The sequence below is a fragment of the Durio zibethinus genome, chromosome 7 (assembly GCF_047325235.1).
Source record: "Durio zibethinus cultivar Kanyao isolate XHJ-2024 chromosome 7, ASM4732523v1, whole genome shotgun sequence".
NCBI classification, from domain to species: Eukaryota; Viridiplantae; Streptophyta; class Magnoliopsida; order Malvales; family Malvaceae; genus Durio; species Durio zibethinus.
Window position 1 is genome coordinate 25,467,847 of NC_143168.1, and position 6,000 is coordinate 25,473,846.

At 26.8% G+C, this 6,000-nt stretch overlaps 1 pseudogene; it reads right to left on the reverse strand.

Moving 5' to 3' along the window:
* Positions 1-4,465: 4,465 nt before the first annotated feature.
* On the reverse strand, positions 4,466-4,831 carry LOC111277563 (GDSL esterase/lipase At4g10955 pseudogene; annotated as a pseudogene).
* Positions 4,832-6,000: the final 1,169 nt, after the last annotated feature.

Genomic DNA, 6,000 nt, shown 5'->3' on the forward strand with positions numbered 1-6,000 from the left:
GATAATATAAAAATCAAATTAAGACTACATAGTACTAATTTAATGTAAGATAAAATTTATATAAATAAGACAATGAAATTAATAAGTTTTTGTATAAAAAGTATATAGTTATTAATTTAATAACTATATATTTTCAAATTTTATAAGTTTTGTTCAAATGTGAAATAGTTGATAGATAATAATTTTTTTAAAATATATCTTTTATATGAATTAATTAATTAGAAGTAACACAAATTCTTTTCTCATGAGATAGAAAATAAATCTTTCATTTAATGTAGTATTGTAATATTAGAAAGATAATATATAAAATTAAAATTTGGTCTTTTGATAATAATTTAAATTTAAAATTTTTTTAGTATTAATCATTAAATGGTAATACATTAAGGCAAACTCCTATTCTTATGTAGTGTCAATGTTGAATGTTAAAAGTTAAAAGTTAAGAATGTAATTTAATTTTGATCAATTTAAGGTAAACAATAATGAAAAATTAAATTTTAATTGCAACTTGAATTTTAATTTACTCGTAAAAGGCAAAAACATTGGATATTTATAAGAAAACAATTGTAATATTATATTTACTGTATAATCCATTCGGATAAATCAATTCTTAACTTTTAATCTCTTGAGAGATTTAACTTTTCATTTAACTTTGCTTTATTAATAACACTCAATTTGATAAATACTAACATTATATGAAAACTTTATTTTTATTTTAATTTTTAAAAAAAAATTTACTCTTAAAAACTTTGTGCCTATTAACACAATTTCTTATTATTGGATCCATTTTTTTTTTTTTCAAATTGTCAAGGCCTATTGATGGATAAATAACAAATCTTGAGTAATACAATAATTTATTATCTCTATTGTTCAATTTACTCCATTGAATTGCAACACATTTTTAATGCATTTCTCAAACTTAAAAGATATTAATTAATTTCGTTAAAGGTAATTGATGGAGATTGTACGTTAAGTGATTAATGTGAACTTCAATTTCGTTTTGAACTTTCAAAGGATATGACCAAGCAAATGAATTAGCATAATTCTCATTACATATAATAATATTTAAAAAATCAATACATTTATAATTTAGATAACAAATTAAAATTTTGTTTTCATTTATATGTAAAAGATAATTGAATTTCATTTGGTATTGGAATAATTGAAATTTAGAAATTGTTAATCCCATGCAAGACTCTTTTGTGTAATCCATCCATATTTGTTTAGACATTCCCTTGCATATCATATCCTATTTTCTTCATGGCAAAAATCCTTTATTATAGTATTTGAGATCAGACATGTTCCTGGTGATAACTTGCTAGCAATTAGAAAAGCTAGTAAAATTTTGTAGTCAATATTAATCATATAACATATGTATATATATTTGCACTTAAAAATTATAAATTACTTCATTAAAAAATAAACTAAAAATTAAAGATAGAGATAAAATAAAGCAAGCCATTTTATATTGTGTATGAAATGTTTAGATTAATTTCAAAGGCATATCAACATATTTGTATATTATACTGATATTGTTTCAAAAACTAAAAGTAAATTAGGTTTTTTTTTTTTCTTTTGGCTAAAAAGCATATTGTAATATTAAAAAACAATAAAAGAAATCACATTTTGAAATAAAGAGGAATAAAACAAATGAAAAAAAAAAGAAACATATCAATGGAACAAATAAAAAAAGAAAAAAAAGAGATGGAACATAATAGAATTATAGAACAAAAACCCATTCTATTATCTCAAATGGACAAAAACATATTCCCATTTATAATGTTGAAGTAGGTGAGAAAAATTTTAAATAAAATTTAATTGAGAGTGATTTAAGGTAAAAAAAAAACAATTAACTTTGATTACAAATTGAATTGAAACTTATTTATATAATGTAAGAGTAATGAATATTTAAAAGAAAATAAATGTAATAATCTAAGTTAAATAAATTTACTTTTTTTTACATTACAAATTAATTAAATCAAATTAAGCATATTGATTTTTTAAAATTAAAAATGCATAAAATAAAATAAAATATATTTATTAGATAATATATGGCATTTCTTCATGACTGTATATATGTAAAAAATAGAACATTCAAATTGAATATTTTCTTTTTTGTCGAAGATTTTGATTTTTATATATTTGTATAAGATAAAGTATAAGATTAATAAGGTGTTCAAGGTATTTAATATTTATTATAATAAATAGACTAAAAAATAAAAATGGAAGTAATAGAGTAATTTATGAAATGTATAAAAACTGTCATTTCATAAAAATTTAATTTTATTATCATTATTAGATTAATTTAAAAATATATTTTTTATTTCTCTCAAGAGGATTAAATACACATTGTACTTGACTATTCTAATTGTCAAGCATAAATTACTCTTGATTTGGTTTTTATTTTATTTTAGTCATTTAATCATTTAAAAATAAAATATTAATAAGAATCATTGAATGTGTTTTATAATAATAGAAATAAGATATTTTAAATTAAATTTATTTTATCATTAAATTCTCAATTTTAAATTTAAAATACATAATTAATTTTGAATATATATCAATTTTTTAAATTATCCACATATAAAAAATATAAATTATCCACATCAAAATTTTTTTTTTTTGTTAGACGCTTTGGCTTTTATATATTTATATAAAATTTGAATGGCTACTAACAACAAAATATAGGAGTGATCAAATGGCATTCAAAATGAGAATATTAACAGACTGGAGCTACTCCAAATATACAAAGGATTCCAAAATAACCATCCTTGAAAATCAATTTCATTGCTGTTCACTAAGTGAAGGAACATATTTTATTTGCTAAGGTGTCTTGGCATGATTGGCTTCGCTAAGATTTTGCTTGGTATGGGAATGATGGAAAGGTCTATGAATGAATTTTTTTTTTTAATTAACAATTAAGCTAAGCAAAACAAGAAAGTGATTGTGAAACTTAACATTCGATTTACAAAATCGTTTTTTCTTTTTATCTTTTTTATCAAATAAAGTTTAAGATCAAGTGCATTTGGATTAATTTTGAAATTTTAAAAAATTAAATTAAAACATAATTATTTAATTAAATAATAATATCATGAGTTGAGCCAAATCCAATTGATTTTGAAAACCCAAAACTCAGACTTGAGACAATTGGAACTGCCCGTTGTAAGTCAAGCTGACAGGCATGAAGCTTGAAAAAGGTTAATAGTATGATACTTTTCTTTTAATAACTTGATTTTAGAAAGAATACCTTTGTCTAGTACTATTAATTACCGACATATATTTCTACCTGTTACGAAATTAAGAAATTAATTGATGTCTCTTAATAAAAATAAAAATCGCCCCTTAAGGGCTACAACAACCATGCACAGAAAGAAGAAGAAAATGGAAATTAGAAACATTTGTTAAATATATACTTTTTAAGTGTCCTATTAGTAAAAATCTGATTACCAGGCTTGAGCTCATACCATTTCCGGACTTCCATCTTTCTTCCTTTAACTCCAAGCCAATGTTTGAGTTACAGCTGGGTACATACTTTACTATACAGTACTTCAAATTCATAGACGGAAAGAAGGGTTCTTGGAAGCACAAAAGAAATGAATGATTAGAGAATCCAAAGGACCGAATATTAATGGTGAAAATTGGAGAATCCTATAAAGTAGCAGAACGAATGGTGTACTTTATTTAAAAGATATGGGGATGGACTTTATCAAAGTTTAGTAACAGCACAAGACTTGAAATTCAAGTTGGGTTATTATGTAAAATCTTCCTCGTAACAAATTCAGATAAGTATGCAATGGAATTAAGCCATTCAAGCCAAGAGTGGAGAATCGAATTAACTATGAGGAAAATGTTCTTACGCAACCCAAAATGCATCGTTGATGAATCATCTGCCTTATTATGGTGACCATGACACACTACAAGTGATGAGTGAAGAGTGAACGCTTGCATATATACGTAACGCAAGCTTATATATCCGAGTCTCTTTTTGCAGTGTTATCATAATCGAATTGGCCGACCGGTTCAATCGGTAATCAATGGTCTTTTCAATCCATTTAGGCTATTTGAACAGGGTGTCAGTCGGAACGAACCATTGTTTTTAATATATTAAATAAATCTTTCAGATACTGCTAATAAAATATAAACCTGATCGAATGCCATTAAACACATGGCAGGAGTTAGTCCAATCTACAAAAAGCTTTTTCATTTCCAGTAATATAGTACAATCTTACTACAACCAGGCAAAGACAGGGGCACACTGAGACTCAAACAAGCCTCAGGAAATTATTATTGGGATTTATAGCAAATTATATATTATAGATTTTCATTTTTCATTTTTTTTAAAGACGAGTTGTAAAGCCTATAGTATTATTCCTGAGATAATCGGCTGGCATCATGCAGTTGATGACACGAAGAAGACAATGTAATCTATGTTTCCTTAATCCACTGCAATGAAAACCACAAAGTACTATTAGTACTTGTAAACACTGCACCTCAAGTTCAGGTCAGGCCTCCACCACTGGTATAGCCCATGAGCTTGCGTGATATCTGTTGGAGGATTTAGATTCACTGTCAGATTTGCAGAAGGAAGCAGATGCAACGGTTCCGAAGTTTCGACACCTTTTATTCCCACCGAACTCATAAATAGATTTGCGAGTGAGTGCTGGCTTGTTAACCTCGCAATAGCCCCGGCCCCAAAATTTTCCAGCTTTCTCCTGTGCTCGAAATAACCGGTATATTCAGCGCATATGGGGTCTTTCTGATTCACAAATAGGCATGGGATCCATCCAGATATAGTAACGTGTAGACACCCTAATTGGTCCAGGCCCAAGTCCATTGGGCCTGGTTCAATGGGGTGTGGGCCTCAGCCCATTGGGTTTAGCTCTATGGGATATAAAAGTCAATCCTAATTGTCCATTTTTTTATTTTTTGGTTTTATTTTTGAGCTGATCTTCTTTTTTTTTTTGTTTTTGTTGATTTATCTGTTTTTTTTAGTTTTTACGTGACACAAAAAAAATTAGTTTTAATTTTTTTTTAAAAAAAAAGGTTTTGCCATGGATAGGATTGGTGGCAAAATCATGGTTGAACTGGATTTTTATGAGATAAGGTAGAAATTAAGTCAAATGGGGACTTAGAGTGGATTAGGAACTCTCCTAATTAATTCTACTGATCAGACGAAACAAAACACAAAAAAGAGAGAAAATAGAAGCAAAAGGTGTTTAGAAAGGCATAGGTAAATTTTAGAAAATTTAGGATTTTTTCTGGAATTTTCGGGTAAATTTTTTTCTGAAAATTTTCTAAAATTTCTAGATTTCGGTGAAATTTGAATTTTTCGGTGTGTTCTTATAGATTCCCACATGCTTTTCCAGAATCCGACAAAAATTCAATCGGATTTTGGGTTTTGTTAGAGATAGAGGAAGAGAAAAGAGGGGAAGAGAGAGAGAAGGAAGGGAGGCGTATGAAGGAAAAACAAGATTTTTGCCTTTTATACTTGCGTAAGACGACATCGTTTTGACATTAAAAATCTCAGAGGATTCGCACGTTTTGCCATCGGGCGACCTGACTCGAGCGCCAACCCATTTTTGACTCGCACTCGGCCCGCATGCCAGTTGATCCCATGAGCCGAGCTACGTCTTCCAATCGAGCCCACCAGTCGCTTTTTGTTTCTGCAGCCGAGCTATTCCAAATTCCTAGTCGAGCTGTTTTCAATTTTTTTGGTATTTTCTTATTTATTTTATTTATGTATTTCTTTTTTTTGTTTAATATTTTTTCCTTTTTTATTAAATTAAATAAAAAATAATAAAAATAAATATTTTGAAAATAAATATTAATTATCCAATGATGGAATTTATAAAAGTTTCAAATAGTAAGTTTTATAAAATTCTTAGGTGAGAAATTTTATCTAAATTTGTCTCAAATGATGGAATAATTTAGATAAAGTTTCAACAATAATAATTAATATTTATTTTCAAACAAAAAAATAAACAAATGAAAAAATATAAAAAT